The sequence below is a fragment of the Balaenoptera borealis genome, assembly GCF_965194805.1.
Source record: "Balaenoptera borealis genome assembly, chromosome: 21".
Lineage (NCBI taxonomy): Eukaryota > Metazoa > Chordata > Mammalia > Artiodactyla > Balaenopteridae > Balaenoptera > Balaenoptera borealis.
In genome coordinates this window covers 22508949-22527867 of record NC_138880.1, presented here as the reverse complement: position 1 = coordinate 22527867, position 18919 = coordinate 22508949, and the positions used below count along the sequence as shown (strand labels likewise).

Here is an 18919-nt window from a genome sequence, read left to right as displayed (position 1 = left end):
CTGCACTGGCAGGCAGATTCTTAACCACTGCACCACCAGGGAAGCCTGGTAAGCCAGTCTTATATTTTAGTCCTCTGATGTTTGTTTCTTTTCACTGTGAAGATACAACTTTCAAAGCAGAACCTGGCAGGATGTGCTCTATTAATTTGGCCTTCTGGGAAGCTGTCTTCAGTTGAATAATAACCACAAATCTGTGAGCTCATTCATCTCAACCAAGTGGCAGCAGTGAACTTAAATGAGCCATACTGAAATGCTTTCCACGAATAGCTTCAACATGAGTTCTGAATATTACTTTTACGTGCTTTTAAAAGCTTCATTATGTTCATCATGAAGTCTAATGGAAGGTATTTTGCACTTTGAGAGGAATTAGAATGTGAATATTTTCCAGAATCTAAATTATTTAAATGGTAGTCCAAAGACGTTCCTTCGCAGAAGTAACATCACTTTACATATGCCATGGACGAGGAACCATTATGCATCATCCCAATCAGGAATCGTGGACAGTGACCAGTGTATCTAGTGAAGTTATGCAATTAATTACTTACATGTAATATGTTCCTTTTTGGTATCTGATATTAGTTTTAATAGCATTTCTGTCAGTTCTCTTGGGATAACAATTTGTCTGCATTAAGGAAATTTTTATGTTTTTGTGCACTATTCATATCTCTTTCTTTCACTTTTCTCTCGTTATATTTTTACTTTTTTCAGTTTTATTGAGATATAATCGACTTACAGCCCTGTAGAAGTCTGTGTACAGCATAATGGCTTGACTTAATATCTTCTGAAATGATTACCGCAATAAGTTTAGTTGACATCTATCATCTTATATAAATACAAAAAAAAATGTCTTCCTTGTGATGAGAACTTTTAGGATTTACTCTCTTAACTTTTAAATATAACAGACAGCAGTGTTCACTACAGTCACCATGCTGTACATTACATCCCAGTACTTAGTATCTTATACCTGGAAGTTTGCACCTTTTAACCACCTTCACCCATTTCCACCACTTTCTACCCCCTGCCTGTGGTAACCACCAGTCTGATCTCTTTGTCTAAGAATTTGGTGTTTTTTAAGATTCCACATATAAGTGTAATCATACAGTATTTGTCTTTCTCTGTCTAACTTATTTCACTTAGCATGATACCCTCCAGGTCCATCCATGTTTTTACAAATGGCAAGATTTCCTTATCTTTATGGCTGAGTAATATTCTATTATCCATTCACCCATTAATAGGCAAGTAGGTTGTTTTCACGTCTTGGCTATTGTAAATAATGTTGCAATGAAGTATGTTCCTTTTGATATTCTCCTGTGACATATGAAGACTATACTATATGAATTAGTTCTTGGTTGTATCTACTCAATCAATTATTATAAAATGTTTGCTTTACCTTCTAACTGTTTCACATATACAAGTATTGTTTCTCCTCAGTTGTGAGATGTGCAGGGACCTCAATAGAGATGAAGGGGAAAAATAATAGAGACAGAATCAGGCTAACGGGATTCTCCTTGTGGAGAGCTGGTCTCCACATGGGGAAGGCTGGTGTTTTATATAAGAGTGTCTGGGAAACAGTGGTGACTCTGGTGACTGGGAGGGTAGGGTTACTCTCCCAGAGGTCCAGTCTGTTGACTAGGACATGGAAGCAGGAAGTCACTAGACAGGGGTAAGGACGCAGTGAGGGGACTGCTATCACCTAAGTTTCAGGGGATTCTAGCTTTTTTTTTTTTGAGTCTTAAATCCACATTTTTTAAATTGAAGCATAGTTGATTTAAGGTTGTGTTAGTTTCAGGTGTACAGCAAAGTGATTCAGTTTTATATATATACATATATATGTGTATATATATATATATATATATATTCTTTTTCATATTCTTTTCTGTTATGGTTTATTACAGGAGAGTCTAGCTTTAAGTAAGCCTCCAGCTGGCAATGGAAGGGTGGAGGGAGTGTGTCTGGCCCCTGAGGCTGGAGGGTTGTTGATAAAACCTAATGGGTTCACTGTCCAGCCAAAAGGTCTAAATTTTAAGGCAGAACTCCAGCCCCAGTGGCAGGAAGAGTCAGTTCTCTCAGGAGGGCAAAAAGCCAGTCTTTATGACAACTGGAGAATGTGGTCAGGCCTTATTCTAAGCCTAGTGAACACTGGATTATGGACACTGGGTTTGGGGCAGAAAAATAAATTCCATTCTCCTCTGCTGGTGGTCCTGGAGTTCATTGTCAGTTAGAATTCCTTCAGGTTTTGGTGAGGCTAAATTTCAGATAAAGGATCATTGGTACTGGGCAGTGCTTCGGCAGGCAGGAAAGGATCAATTATAAGATTTTAGGAATAAACGTGTGTATTTCTATCTCAGCTCACAGAGCCTAGCATGGCATAAGTACAAGGCAGGTGCTCAGAGTAGCTTTTGAGGTGATATTTGTGAATCATACATTATGGTTGGTTCCTTATGTATACCTAAGTTAATAGTGTAAATCCATGTCTAGAATGCCTGTCTTGTCTGCTTAGGAAGGTTTAGGATATATTCAGACTAAAGTACTAGTTCCTTTAACTGGTTTTGAAAGTGGTATTTAAAGATATCTCCTTTTAGTGTTCCAATTACTACACTCAAATAATAATATTAATCTTCTTTAAAATTGAATTAAACTCAATACTCATTTGTCTACACCTATAGATTGGTTATCAAGAATGCAGTTGTGGTGAGGTTTGTCACACTGAAAATTTAATATTACTGGGACTATATTTCTGCCAAGTTCACAGTTAAGACACTGCTGTCATTATTAAAATAGAATATTTTTTGTATATACAAACAGTGCTACTGAAAACTATTGGAAGAAGTGCCCCTTGAACATTATCAGGGGTGATTTGTCCTTTGTCATTCACATCCCCTTGAATGTTGCATGAGCATAGAGCTCCTGCTGAATTTTGTCCTCAGGAGATAGTATGGTTTCTTTCCACTTGCCCACATAAAACGATTCACAATTAAGCGTAACTAAGCATATATATTTTCTGCTGTATTCCGTTTTTTTTCTCCTTCACAGGGGCTCCATTAGCCAGGGTTGCCTTTATAAAATTTGTGCTTTCTGACATTTCCTTAGTAATTACTAAGTTTAACCTGCTTTTTTTTAACGTAGGAAACCAAAACTTAGAGAGTTGAAATAGCTTTTGCCTGGTGTCCAACCATTGCTATTGCCTGGATACAGATATCTTATTTTCCAAAATAGTGGGGTTTTTTTTTCTGTCACTTAGCTCTGATTTGCAAATCATTGATAAGGTACTTGTTTGAAATTGATTTTTACCACCATTTATAACCAATAGATTTGTATGATCCCTACTGCATGCTTCTCCCCTTTTTGGCTGTTTACTGTTATTGAATTAAGTCCATTGTCAATCTATATAATAACACTTAGAAATCTGAAATACTCTACAACAAGGCACATTTTCATGAAGTTAAATACTCAAATGACAAATTTTCAAAAATAGCCAAACATCCAGATGTCTTCTAAGTTCCCACACGTATAGCATTCTATGGAGAAACTCTTCAGATAAATGCCTAAAGTTTTTAACCTTTATGCGAAGGTGCCTTACATGTGGATATTTCCTAAAGTCTTTCCCATGTTATTGTAAATAAAAAACTGAAAGAATAATGCTGCCTCTCCAGATATATAATTTAATTAATGTTTTTAAACTGATCTTTCTCATTACCTCATCTCTTACGATGTAACTCCGTTTACATTTACATGAATATTGTGTTCTCAGTGGTATCTTTGGATCTGTATCATCAATTACTCAACACAACCATTAAGCCCATTATAAATTTAATATCAGCAAATAGAGGATGAATAATTGCCAATCGTTATCAAATAATATGTACTTCAAGTCATAAAGTTATCAATTTTTATATCTCTGATTATAATTTTCTTTTTAGAAGATACTACTAACATAATCTGAAAACCTGAATTAACTTTATTTAAAAGCATATTCTGTATGGTAATGTAGCCAGCAATTGTCCATGTTTAGGCTTTTCTTTGAAAGGGATATTAAAATTGTCATAATTGTCATTTGAGTTGAATTCAAGTTTATATTTTTAATTATGCCTAAAGGATTTCTATTGCCTTAGGTTTTATAAATTACTCTTATAAAGATAAGAAACAATTAGTTGCAAGTAATTGAACTTGTACTATGGCCTATTAAATAATATTTAGCTTATTAAATATGTATATAAAATTAATGTATAAATATTATATATTTAAATAATTTAACTTACATGTATATAGCCACTCATTTACATATACACACCCTTCTTCATGTATTCAACACATATTTATCAAGAACTTACTTGATTCCAGGCATGTTGCTAGGACAGGAAATATAGCATGAACAGGTCAAACATGAGGGCATCTGCCCTTATAGATCCTGCCCAGCACAAGGAGTGTCCCTAACATCTACTCCTGCTCCCTTGGTAGGCATCACTAATCAACAACGACATTTTCACCCTGAAGCTTGGATCTCCTCAACTCAGTGCTCTATGACTGGATCAGAGCTGGCATGGAAGTTGAACCTATTTGCCATCTGTGGCTGTATATTAATAACCAGGCAGGCTATTAAATTGGAAGATGAAAATGATTAAATCAAGTTCAAACTTTTTATTGGGAACTGGTTACATGATTTTGGGTCTCTTTCCAGGGGCCCTTCACAATAAAAGATAAAATAGTGAAAGGTTGAGCAAGATTGGGAAAGGATTTTGTAAGGACAATTTCTATGTCGAGATGGCATTAAGAGCCATACTCCCCTTAAGGAGTCATACTCCCTTCGCTCAAGGCTATTAAGGGCTGCTTTCAGGGATGACTTGGCCAATTTTGTAGTTAAAGGGCTGCAGTAGTACAATCACGCTTGAGAAAGTGGAAGTGGCTTGTGTGGAAGAAAAGAACTCTGTAGCTGGGAAGAAAATGCATTCCCCACCAACGCAAGTCAATAGAGGTGTGGATACTTGGCCAGAGGACATCATAGTGATGCCATTTCAAAATGAATCTTGCCCAAGGGCTTTTCCTGCCAGAGTAAGGTGACCCAAGTGGTAACTGGCTGAAAGGTGTACCACCAGGGACAGAAGCTGAAGTGCGATTTCCAGAGCTGAAAACTCAAGGAAAGACACTGCCCACGCCACGGGAGTGGCAATTGGTGGGGCGCAACAGAGGAATTGTTAAAGGACTCACACAGGCACCTGCACAAGAACACCAGCTTTAAAACATGTGCCCGGGCTGGAAACCATGACACTGACCTGTGATAGTGATGGTCATGTCAGAAGCATGAATATTCCTGCCACTTTTACATCCAACCTCCCCCACCCCCAGCTGGCCGAAGCAGGAAAAGAATTTCATCCCCACTGCTCGCCACAGGCTTCAGCTGAGGGAGGAGCTGGGATTTAACTTGAGTCAGGTTAGAACTTTTCGATATTACCTGGGAAAGGAAATTTATATTATTTGAGATCATATTCATTACTTAAAGTGATCATAGGCCTTTCTATTATCTGAGTGACCAAAGGAGTTGTAGAAATGTCTTCATTGTTCTGTCAAGGGCAGGGGATGGACTACAGGTACCAAACAGCTTTAATGGGACAGTTGGAAACAAAAGTAAAACTGCGTATACAATGTATTCATTCATTCATCCAGCATGTACTTACTGAACACCTGCGATGTGTCAGGCACTGTTCTAGGGACTGTATATACATCAGTGAAGAAAACATATTTAAAAAGTCTCTGGTTTCACAGAGTTTTATACTTAGGACATTGTATGTTCAGTGTCCTGGAGATGTATACACGTAAGCACACATAGATAGACAGGTGATAGAGTGAGTTACCCAGACATTCTATTTTCCCTCACCTCTTTAAAGTTTTGGTGAAACTCTAAGCTAGTGTAGCTAAGGGAAATGTGAAATTTGTTCCTGTCTGTCGACTTGATTATATGTGAGGTGGTCCTCTTAGGTTCTATGCTAGTCTGCATTCAAATTGTCATATCCTTGTACCATGGTTGCTAAATTAATTATACAATTTTTCTAGTATGTCTACAAAGTTCAACTTTAAAGTACTGCTTTTCCTCAAGTATGTATATAATTCAGCTTAATTTGTTTTAAAATATTTTTTGCGATGCTGCACTTTGCTGCTTAAGATTGTTTCTGCATATGGTCTGGTACATAAAAATGAGCTCTTTCCTGCTCTTTAGTTGACAAGACCATTAAGAAGAAACTTGGACTCTGGTGACAGTTTTTTAGAAGTTTCCCAGCAGGGGTGAATTAACAGGATTTGCATTCTATACAATATAGTCAGGTTCTGGGCTGATAATTTACTGTGACCAGTTCTCTATCCTCAACTCCCATCCCCACCCATCCCATACACACTCATACACAGCCTGCCTTGTAGGTCTTATTAGTACAGGACTGGGAAAAAGATCACTTTGATTTATGATGGGAGGGGAAAATGTTCGCGTTGAATGCTCTGCTACTGTGTAAAATCTCTTTACTGTGCAGCTGTCTGTCTGAAAAATTTGCTATATAGTTCTTTTGTGTTCATTTATGTGTGATGGAACAAATACAGACTAATGAACTCCTAGTTTTAAAGTTGAAACATTTTGATCATTTAGCGGAAGGAAAACGAAGGCGTGTTTTATTAAAACATTAAAATAATTACTAATGGAAACAACCTAAATGTCCATCAACAGAGGAATGGATAAAGAAGATGTGGTACATATATACAACGGAATATTAACCATCCATAAAAAGGAATGAAATTGAGTCATTTGTAGAGATGTGGATGGACCTAGAGACTGTCATACAGAGTGAAGTAAGTCAGAAAGAGGAAAGCGAATGTTGTATATTAACGCATATATGTGGAACCTGGAAAAATGGTATAAATGATCTTATTTACAAAGCAGAAATAGAGACACAGATGTAGAGAACAAACATACGGATACCAAGGGGGAAGGGGGGGGAGTGGAATGAATTGGGAGATAGGGATTGACATATATACACTACTGATACTATGTATAAAATAGATAGCTCATGAGAACCTACTGTATAGCACAGGGAACTCTACTCAGTGCTCTGTGATGACCTAAATGGGAAGGAAATCAGAAAAAGAGGGGATATATGTATACGTATAGCTGATTCACTTTGCTGTACAGTAGAAACTAACACAATATTGTAAAGCAACTATACTCCAATAAAAATTTAAAAATAAATAATTATTAATTGGTATTTTTATAAAACATATAAGCATATAAAACTTTAAATTCTACTGCCTGGTATTTACTTATTAAAATACCATTTAAAAAATATATCACACCTATTTCCTAATCATAACATTGTGGCTGTTGCCTAGTTTCAGTTCCATGGGCTTCTTTAAGTACCATATTGATGTTCATTATACTGTCATCTAACATTTTTTAAAGTTTTAGTTCTTATGTATAAAGTAAGAGCCCTTCAGTGTTTTAGTTAATGTAATTTAGCCGTTATTAAAAATCAATTTGGTTGAGCAGTGTTTGTTATATATTGGACCACTTCTACTTTTGAATATTGATAAATAACCTCTTACCATAGGTTTAAGTTAGTTTAGCAAAAACATTATTGCTTTTTTACTATGTGCCAGACACAGTCCTAGTTTCTGCATCAGCTAAAATACACTGTCTGTCTTTGAGGAGCTTACCATATCATCTAAAGACCTGTGAGGAAAGAGATATGGAAATTTGTGATTTTATAATTCATAGGATATAAATTTACAATTTCAGTAAAATGTGTCAAGAGCTGTGGTAAAAATACACATAGATTACCTCTTTCTTTCTAATTTCTAATTCCTGCATAATTTCTATTAATAACAGAGTGAGCACTTTGACATGAGACAAGAATTTTTAGGTAAAGTTTACACATAATATTAATAGTTGGGTATCAAAGATGGTAAATGCTGATGTCATATGTGTGAATTGTGAAGTGTGGATGTTAATCCTGAAGAAATATGTGTTAATAAGCAATGTATATTGAATGTACTGATTAAAATTGTCTGATTAATCCAAAGTAAATGCTCTAGAGGCATTAAATTGAGCTTTTAAAGAATTATTATCCACCTGAATCTTTTTAATTTCTCAAATGCTCCTAATATATTATTTACCACTTTCTAGTTTTTGAAATCATGAGAGTAATGTCATTTGGATGCTTAAAAATATATAACTAGAGATAAAGTAATAAAATAATAAATCTTTTTTCTTCCAATAATCTATGTTACCTTTCTAACCTTACTTCAGAGTTAACTGTTATGCACAAGTAAATCTCTGGAGACATTGTAATAGTACAGTGCTTGGTTTCAAAGTGTGTATTAATTCAAAATTCCCTTTGCTTACCACTTAGAGCTAGAATTATGAACATAAAAAATATGTATTAAAACCTATTTAAGGAAAAGAGAGTATGTCAGCCTGCCACGATAGAAGATATATAGTGAAGAGAATCCATGAACTCAAAACTAGAGCATTCAGAAAAATAGAAACTTATTTGTTATGGGACAAGGAGATTTAAGAACATAAAAAATCCACAGAATTTGGCTTCAATTAAATAATAGCATTTCATAAAATACTATAATACATGTTATCAATTTCATGAGTAAAATTAAGAGATTTTTAGATGGAATGTGTCCACAGCGACTAAACGTCAAACACAGACTTTTGAAGACCAAGATGCTTCTCTACCCACAGAGCATAAGTGACATGGGAATTTGCAGTCGCTGTGTGTGAAATGCTGTGCAGCTGCATTTCAATGTCAATAATACTAGATGGACAATAATACTAGACATAGTAGAAAATATGTCTACTATATATTGAAGTATCTTTGTCCCACTCACCTTCCATTTTCCATTTCTTTTTTTTCCCCCAGGGAAATAAGATAGAACCAGGGACTCTGAAAGAGAATTGTACATCTGTGCATGGGGTAGAGAACACAGGCAGAGAAGGAAGTGAAGTGTAAGAGTGGGTATGGGACCAAATAGGAGTCCAGTATAAACTACAGGAAAGTGGAATCATACTCTTTTTAGACATATTTCAAGTTTGTTCTTGATTTCTATTTTTAGGAGCTTTTGTGGTATTTCTTAGATCTGACTGTACTTGGGTCCTCTGGACCAAGAGGGCAACTCTTTTGAGGGATGTTCTGCATATAGCTTTTGTGTGTGGATGAACTTTCATTCTTATACAGAGATTTCTAAAATCACCGGCTGGTTGAGAATCTGTGGATCTCTGTCATTGTTGTCATTTTCCCAGTGATGGAGGAAAATACAAAGCTACTTGATACCCTGTCATCCAGACCTTCGTGCATCTTTTCTGCATGAGATATTTCCCAAGGTAGCTTATTAACTGAAAGCTGAATGAACATTATTAAGCAGCTCCTAAATAGTTTTTAGGTAAAGTGTATCATAATAGTTCAATACCTCTCTTCCACACCTGACCCTAAAACACTTTCTTTTAGTCTGTTGTTGTCAACAGTTCCTTATTCAATACAATATTTAAGCAAAAGACCATAAGAAGAAATGTGGAATTAGTTGTAGAGATAAAGGCCATTGCTGTAGATCTTAGTGGGTTGGGAATTTAGGTGTTCATGGCTAATTCTATAGGTTGAATTTTGTTTGATGGTATCAAATATATCACAAATATGAACCTATCCCTAGAAATGTCAGTTTTATATAGAAAAGTAGCTAATTTTTGTTGAGATTCAGTTCTGTCTCTAATTTCAGCTCATTTTAACAATGAATCCTTTGTATATATGCATAAATAAACTTGTCACCTGAACATCATTCTAATAGTAAGACTGTGGAAATATCTTTGGAACATAGAGTTTTTATTAGAGGAAGTGTTCATTTTCCATGTCTATTTAAATTGTTCTTTTGAAAAGCACCTTTGTAGGCTGAGTGTGCAGGATGTTAGCTAGAAGTTGAAATTGTATTCTAGCATCTTTAGAATGTACCTGCCTTTCACACACCACAGTCACTGCAAAAGAGGTAATTCTTTTTGCCTCATTTGTAATCCTGTGATGTAAATTCTGAAGTTTCACAAATTGGCCATGATGGTTATTACAGTTATTAACATGGCTACACATCTCTTTGGTTAGTTTACAAGCTTAATTAATCGTGTTTCATTTTCTTTCAGGCTTTCATAGCAGCTTCTTTTAATTTTAAATTGAGATTTATAAAAGAGAACATTTTCTGAGGACTCTCCAATTCTGCTATCTTTAAAGAAATTCCTTCTCAAAAGAGTCAGATTAGTCAACATTGAAGCCAAGACAAGGAAAAGTGGCACTGGATGTGGAAGGTGAATGTTGACAGGGACTCAAGATCAAAACTTTTGAAGTATGTTTCTGCCACTGACTGTGTGGCCTATGGGACGTACTTCATCTTTCTTGGCTTCATTTCACTTGTCAGTTAAAAAGGGCATAATATTTATATCCACAGTGTCTTGTAAGTCCTTCATTTTTTGATTTTCATAATGAACATGTTGTTCATATTGAAGCGAGCCTGTTATTATGAACAAATGATAGGGTCACAATGAAAAATTCCCTTCCTATGCAGAGAGCCTGAGGGACAGCTCCATTTCCTATTCAGCTTTACACCTTTGCAGATGGATGAGACTTGCACTGCTGCCTAAAGGTCAGTACTCAAAGTATTTGCTGACTCGGCTGAAAGGATAAAGCCTAGAGTTTCAATCTACCTATGTAAAACACCTACTCTCTAGTACTTAGTAGAAATAAAACCTGGGTGCACTTAGGGAAGAATAAAATCTTATTTTTACTGAGAGCCCAAATTCTTATGTTCTAGGACACTGTTATTCAATAGCCATACCAGAGAAATAAGGTATCAGGTGTAACTCACTTGGCTTTCAAGTGTTCTTAGAACCATGGTCTTCACCACTGTGAACAACACAAGGAATGTGTCTTTCTCCTGTAGCTGTTTGTTCATATCAAAAGAAGTGATACACATAAATTCCTTATTCATTAGACTTATGGTATCTAAATTTTGAAAATATCTGCCCATTTTGTTTTTTCTTATCTCCCATCTAGTGTTGCCACTCTAATGAAGAATACTAAAAATGAAAGTCTTAAAACTAAATCAGTCAATTCTAACTATCATACATAGAGCAAAAATTATATAAGGAGGCAAAACTATAACAAAGACTGAAATTAGATTTGGGTACTATCTTCCTTATAATTGTAAATTTTCTTCACATTATTACTAGCCTACTTCCTAGTTACAATGAGTATTACTGTGGCTATTGTGCTAATTCTATGACTTAAAATGTGCTTACTGTTTCCCATGCAGTGCCAAGTACTGAACTAAGAATTTCACTAGACAACCTTGTCAGTGGCCACTGTTATAACCCTCATTTTATCGATGAGGTGGAGAGGTTAAAACACATTTCCAAGGTTCCATCACTGGTAATTGGTAGAAACAGCATTCAAATCCAAGTGTGTCTAACTTTAATTACTAAGCAGCACCTTGTCTGCTAAATAGCATGATGCAGTATTAGTTAAATACTTCTCATATACATGTTTGCAAATTTAGGTTTAAAATGATTCCCATAAAATGGATTTTTGAGGTAATAAAAATTGCCAATGTATTCTGTAAATTTTCTTGCCCCCAAAATAAAAGAAACCGCTCCCCTTGTGTTTGAGCATGAATGAGAGTTACCCGCTTTCCATGGTTCTCCTCTTGTGCCTGATTCCCCACATCTGCAACCTCTGTGTTTAAAATCTCCACAGAATAGTGCGATGGTTCTCTAAGTGTGGTCCTCTGGTCAGCAGCACCAGCATCACGTGGGAGGTTGTTAGGAATGCGCATTCTTAGACTCTACCCCATACGTACTACCACATCAGAAACTCTGGGAGTGGGTATCAGCAATGTGATGCGCTTCAAAGTTCAAGAACCATTGACCTTGAGTGTTCACAGTGCAGATGGTGAAAAATACTATGAAAATTGGTATTTTATATGTATTCTATAAAGTACAGTACAGGGAAGGAAATTAGGAGCATGGAGGTCGTGACCAGATGTATGCATACTAGATACCAATCATTTATTCAGGTGCTTAAGGTTATACTAAAATTGATGACTGGAATCATTGTATATGTTTCTAAGTGGCTATGACAGACTTCAATCCTTGACTATCATTCCAGAAGACCAGAATGTTAGCTAATATTCAGAGATGACAACATGATGTTTGCTGTCTCCTGGAAAATTAGAAAGTGAATACTTTTCATTATAGTCCAGTGAACAATGATAAGTGCTGCATGGAGATCTCAGTTTAATCCTGGCCTTATTGTAGGTTTAAAGGAAGAGGAAATACGTAGACTCCTTCCTCCCTCCCACCTTCCTAAAAACTCTGGGAAGCAGCAGTAGCATCACAGTGATACTCTTTCTCAGCGCTTAGTATGTGCTGGACGGAAGGGAACGCGTTCCGTCACAATCTCTTAACATTGATAAGATAAAATTACATTTCTGCTGTTTCTGTTCTGGTTATACATCAAAATTATATTTCCCTTACATATTGGTAAAAACCTCCGACTAAGAATTTTGAGAATCAGACACTTGTAGAGACGGGGCTGCTTCTTATGAAGCTGTGCACCATTGGGAAATTACTGGAAATTACTGCTCCCTGGTCCTTCATTTTCTCACCTGCAAAATAAAGGTTAGATTTTATGATCCTCTGCCATCTAAGATCCTGAACATTCGTGATAAAATTCAGAAGGAATCTTAAAATAAGATCATGCTCCAGGAAATTGGCTACCTGCTCAAGTCAGAGAAACTCCAGAGCCTGCAACATCCCCTCACTTTGGAAGAGTTGGTGACTCATGACTTGTCCTGCCTTTTCTTCTTCTACAGCCTCGGGCCAGGTCCCATCTCTTGGGCTGCACTCATCTGAACGGACCTTGCCAGGAGAACACATGCCAGAGCAGCAGTTGGCTGAGTGGTCCTCACCAGTGGAGGAGTGAGTGGATTACCAGAAGGGCTCTGCTGTGGCTCCCGATTAGTGAGGAGTGATGTGTCTGGGAGGCACTGGCCTGGCCAAAAGAGCGTTCTTTCACTTCTAGCCAGTTCTCATCGTTCTCCACAGAATGTGCCATGTTGGCTAAAACTATGAAGGTAGATAACGTAGCCTCAAGCATACACCTATCTCCTAATTTGAAAATTCCAGGGTTTTAGAGGGGAAACACAGTGCAGTGGTATTTCTCATTAGGCGACAGACAGCTTAACACTTACAATTTGATGGATAAAATGGAATTTTTTTATAGTCCAGCAGGCTCCGAATTGTTATTGTTCTCAGATCTTTATTGCTTGGTCCTTGTTAATTCAATAAGCAATCTGTATCGCTAGTATAGAAGACAAATAGCTTCTATAAGTGAATATCTAAAAACTGAAGTGATAATAATATAACTGAGAACAAGGTTTCATTTATTTTTATCAGTGCAGATTGTATTTTTGGTAACTTCCATGCAAACAAACCAATATGGTCTTCTTCTGAAGGCCATAATTGAGATGACAAATTGTGGAGTCTCCATTGACTGTCCTACCATGGAAACACATTGAGGGCCGCAGTAATTTAATTATACCAAGAGTTACTATTGGAATAGGTAAGCGCAAACACGAGGAAACTTCTGCAATACTTCTCCCCACACACTCTGCCCCATAACACTGCTTCTGCTTTGGAAAATCACTTTTCTAAAATAGCAGTTAATTAAATAACATCTGTCCCATTAAACAACTATACACTGAATAATATCTACATTAATAGAATAAAGCCTCTGAAGAATAACTCTTTGGCATCCTTTTCTTTGCCAAGGTCTCCGGGAGCCATGCCAGGAAAATACAGTAAAATCTCCTGGCCCAAAAGTTGTGTCCTTCCTTCCCTGATCTGTGTCTCCATCGTCTATGCCATTTTTAAAAAATCTGTATTATCTTGCTAGAAATGTGAGAGGCTTGCTTTAGTTTATTTGAAACCTGCCTTCTATTTTCAGTGCTATGGTTCTGTTTCAGTGGAATGATATTCTAATCTCTTCAGAGAACCATCATCTTCTTTGAAGTTGATTCCCCACATTTTTGATGATCTATACTTTCCAGATACTGATGCAAATGCTCCATCACTACACTTCACAAGGCTCTCATCCCTGCCTTGCTACACCTTGCATGGTCTCTTCCTTTCTCTGAACCTTAAGCCACAAAGAGGCAGGGCCATTTCCAAAATCAATTCCTGGCAGGAGAGAAAGGGCCTCCATGCATCAGGAAACCATTTCAAAGGTTAACAGTGTATCCAAGGGCGTTAATTAAACTTCTTTCATAAATAAAGGCTCAGTGCTGTCAAAAGGTGGAGTGCATGAGGAGACAAGTCCAAGACTATAGCTTCCTTCACAAAAAAGAAATGAAGCTTTTCGCAGACAAAGCCTATTAAGCACATTCACCTCCAGATTGTTAGATGTGACAAATAAGAGAGAGAGACAGACAGCAGAAGAGCCCTTAATTCAAGGATTAAAGGGCGCCTTCTATATTCTCTGTCATTGTGGTCTTGTCTCTAATTCAAAGAGCTCTGAAGTTAGTGATAATTAAGCAAATGATTGATACTGAACAAAGATGATTTTTTAGGTTCATTTGATATCAGTTTTCTTCAGGGAGAGAATCTGTTTATTCCTTTTAGCATTGATCCCCACATAGGAGATTAAAAAAGACACAGCCTTTGTTAAACAGCTTAAAAGAGTTGAAGAATTTTCTTTCCGAGGCTTTAACTGTTGAGATTCTTTGCCAATTTATGAAAGGAGAAAAATGGGAAAATTATAGAATAAACTATCATAGTCACTTTAGTTAGAGCATTTTCATATTTACGTCTGCTATCAGCATTTAACAAAATAATGTCAAGGGCAAGGAAATAAACAGCCTGACTTCTGTTGTCACATGGGTACTAAGCCACATCAAGATGAAGTGCAGGCATTAGAAAATTGTAAGTGAATACTGGGCACACAGAGAGCTGGAGCAGCTTATCCAGTCACCAGGCTGTAGCGTATCACATATTTCTTAGATGTGAGTGAGTGGCATGTCAGAGATTAGGTAGAAAGTACATGATGCAGAAAGAAAAATCCACTTAAAATATATTTAATAAAAATTCAAAAGATTGTTTAATTTAAGAGGTCTATTTTTTGTATTAAAATTATTCATGCTACTTTTAAGTGGAGACCTGATAGCTGCTAAATCTTCCAAAGGGTAATGGACATGAGGGATCAAGTACAGTCAATCCCCAAGCCTCAGCTTCAGGCTTTTATTTTCAGTCAGGAGAACTCTCTTCAGGCACCCATTTCCAGTGCCTATCCATTTCCCTTTTTCTCTCTGGACTTCTCCTCTCTCTGTCTCAGTGGCTCACACCTCCTTGAAGACACAAATAGTTGGGTGCAAAACACAAGAAGCAAATGGAGTAGACTATTTTCAAGGTGGAGAGTGTCAGGTGTAGCCAAGGCTGGATACTGGCTAAGTGGATAAAGGCCAGGAAGAAGCATGGAAGGGTCTGAACCTTGGCCCGGTGCAAGTGATGGCATCATACATAATTCAAAGCTCCAGAGGCAGGGTTAGGGACCGAGGTGCAGAGGAGCCAGGAGAAGATGGAAAGTAGCTCCTGGGACTCAGAGACTTGCTTTGTTCCATCCTGAGTGTATGTTTTTTTATTGAGACAGGATTGGCTTACAGGACCAGAACTAGGGTGGACTAGAGAGTTGGTTACTTTTTTTTTTTTTTAATTAATTAATTGTTTTTTTTTTAAGATTTTTTTTTTTTGGTTATTTAAATGTTCTTCTTTTTTTTATTTTTTTATTTTTTAATTAATTAATTAATTAATTTATGGCTGTGTTGGGTCTTCGTTTCTGTGCAAGGGCTTTCTCTAGTTGTGGCAAGCGGGGACCACTCTTCATCGCGGTGCGCAGGCCTCTCACTATCGCGGCCTCTCTTGTTGCGGAGCACAGGCTCCAGACGCGCAGGCTCAGTAGTTGTGGCTCACGGGCCTAGTTGCTCCGCGGCATGTGGGATCTTCCCAGACCAGGGCTCGAACCCGTGTCCCCTGCATTGGCAGGCAGACTCTCAACCACTGCGCCACCAGGGAAGCCCTGAGAGTTGGTTACTTTTTATCACATGATATCCAGATCTCCTCAGTGTAAGGGGAAGAGGGGTTAAGGTTATATGTAGAGCGTATTCCTACAATAGTGGGTAGTATCTCATCCAAAACAAATCAGGGAAATCCAAACCCAGGGAGAAAGTGGGACTGAGGGCCATGCAGGATGCTAGCATTCGTAATCAAGAGGAGAGACTAGAATTGTGGAATATATTGTAGAAACGCAAAAGTCAGGTGAGGGATCCAAGAATCCAGAATTGGAATACATGAAAATAAAAATCCCACAAAGGAGATGAACCCCTGACAATATTGATCAGGAGAAGGAAGACATAAATAAATAATATTATGAGTGAAAAGGGACTCCTCCTATAAATAGAAATTAAAAAGATAATAACACTATCAACAACTATATTCCTACAGTTTTGAAATCTGAGATGAAATGGACAAATTCCTGAGAAAATGTAGGCGTAGAAATGATCTAAAGAGGGTTAAAGCTTGAATAATTCTATAAGTATTAAAACAATTAAACTAGTCTTCAAATCTTCAAATAAAACAGATAAATAAAAATAAAAATTTTCAAATAAAACAGCAGAATCAGATGGTTCTACAGGCAAATTCTACCAAATGTTCAAAATGCAGAGTATCTTTAATTTATTTAACTTTGAATTTAACAAACTCTTCTTAATGGTTAGAAAAGAGGGAATATCCAACTCATTCTACAAAAGAAGCATAATCCTCCTATCAAAAGCCAAAAAAGACATGTAAAAAGAAAAATTACAGGTCAATTTTACTTTTCAATATAGTTGTAAAAAATCCTAAAAATAATTTATATTAGAAAACTAGAAAATCAAATCCAGTGTGTATTAAAAAAGAAAATACAGCAAGGCAAGATTGGGTTTATCCTCAATAGGCAAAAAGAATTTATGTTAAAAAAATATAATTCACATTAATAAACATTTAGATGGTGAGCAAAATTAACACTGAGTTTTAATATATTAGAGGATCAGTGAAATCTTACTATAGAAAAATATATTTAAATTTGTTCAACTTGAAATTTTCCAAAATTTACTTGAACACTTAATTATTGTTAATCTTATCATGAAGAATTACTTATGTAAATATTTGCTATTGAATATTTAAACTATAAACAAAATGTTTAAGAGTCTCTTAAGATAGATTCTATATATGTAATTTCTCTTATAGAACAACGTGGTGTGATGGGGCCTTGGGGCAGGAGCCATGAGGTGGGAACTGTGGCCCTTTCGCTGTTGTGAATGAGCTAAGTGGCCCTTAGACTTATTTGCATCACAGCTTTATAAAATACAAAATTATAATCTTCAAAGTTTATTTCACCTCCCTAGAGTTTTGAATTCTCTAGATTAGAAAAACATAAATTTTTTTACACTTAGGATTTGTGCACGTTTTTGTATTTGTGGTACTTAAATACAACTCACCAAATAAAAGTTCTTCTATCACTTTGATAAATTGTGTGATATCAGTTGTCTAACAAAAAAAAATAGTTCAGACAATTTAAGCCTATAACTGTTACGATCCAGAGCCCAAGGGGAACTGCGTGGCACCCCTCCTGAGCACATGGCGTTTCGGCGTGGTCATTCAGTCGTGCCTGCCTTGACATGGGCAAGTTCACTCGAGGGTTATTTGGACACTGCATTTTTTGCAGAGTACATGATATTTATGCAGATGTCATGACGAAAAATAGCAAATCGTTAAACTTTTCACTAAAAAATATTATAAATTTCTGTGTGAGATTTACACAGAAATATAGCCTCCTCCAATCTCTGATTCTCAACCAGAACCTAATCTCCAACTTCTTCCTGAGACATACTCTATCCTACAGAATCAAAACACCTTATGGTCAGAAGAGTACCTGACAGATAGTAGGCACTGAATCAGTGATTTTTAAAGGACTGAATGGAGGAGGATTAGAATTTCACTTTCTGTGCTGACTCCCCACACCCACTATTGACGGCATGACTTTTTTCTTCCTTTTTAAAAATCATGGTGTGCCTAGTCCTCAAAACAGATCTGTGCTTAGTGGATGGATTAATGATTGCTGCAGTTGTTAAAGTGAATGACCAAGGCTGTTCAACCTAACACAATAGACATTTATTAAAGACACACCACATGTTACCATATGATATATGTATGCATTGTAAGCAAGGTTATTGAAGTATGTATAGTACAAAGAATAAAAATAAGAATAAGGCAAAGGGGAAGTTCATATAAGAAAATAGAAATAATAGTCTCTAAGTTGGCCCCCAATGACCTCACCTCTTTGTCTCCATGCTTTTGTGCAATTCCCTCCCTTTGAGTGTAGGCTGGACCTGGTGGCTTCCTTTTAATTGAATAGAATATACCAGAAGTGATGGGACATCACATCTGAGATTAGGTTACAAAAAGACAGTGACTTGCATCTTCTTTATTGCTTTCTCTATTGCTCAGTCTGCCATGAATGTGAGCGGAAATGTGGAAAAGGCCCCTTCACAAGGAACTGAGCAAGTCCTCTGACGAACAATCAGAAACTCAGGACTTCAGTCCAACAGCCTGTGAAGTGCTGGATCCTATTAACAACCATGTAAGTGATTCCAAGGAAGCAGATACTCCTTTCCTTAAGCCCTTAGTTGAGAAGAGAGCCCTGGCCAAAATTTGATCGCAAACTTGTCTGAGACCTTGGGGCAGAGTCACCCAGCTAAGCTGCACTCACAGAAACTATGAGATAATCAATGTTTGTTGCTTTTAAGCCCTAAT

At 36.8% G+C, this 18919-nt stretch overlaps 1 protein-coding gene across 5 annotated transcripts in view; it reads left to right on the top strand.

Annotated features, from left to right (window-relative positions):
• The window catches only part of LOC309619762 (uncharacterized protein), a 434282-nt gene that overhangs the window by 278170 nt on the left and 137193 nt on the right, over positions 1 to 18919 (top strand). For 4 of the 5 annotated variants that reach the window (XR_014239186.1, XR_014239187.1, XR_014239188.1 and 1 more), the window contains exon 2: positions 12889 to 18746. The gene's annotated coding sequence lies outside the window, so the exon portion shown is untranslated. Of the gene's footprint in view, positions 1 to 4458; positions 18747 to 18919 lie in introns of all 5 variants that reach the window. The other variant, XM_082375436.1, reaches the window with a different exon arrangement.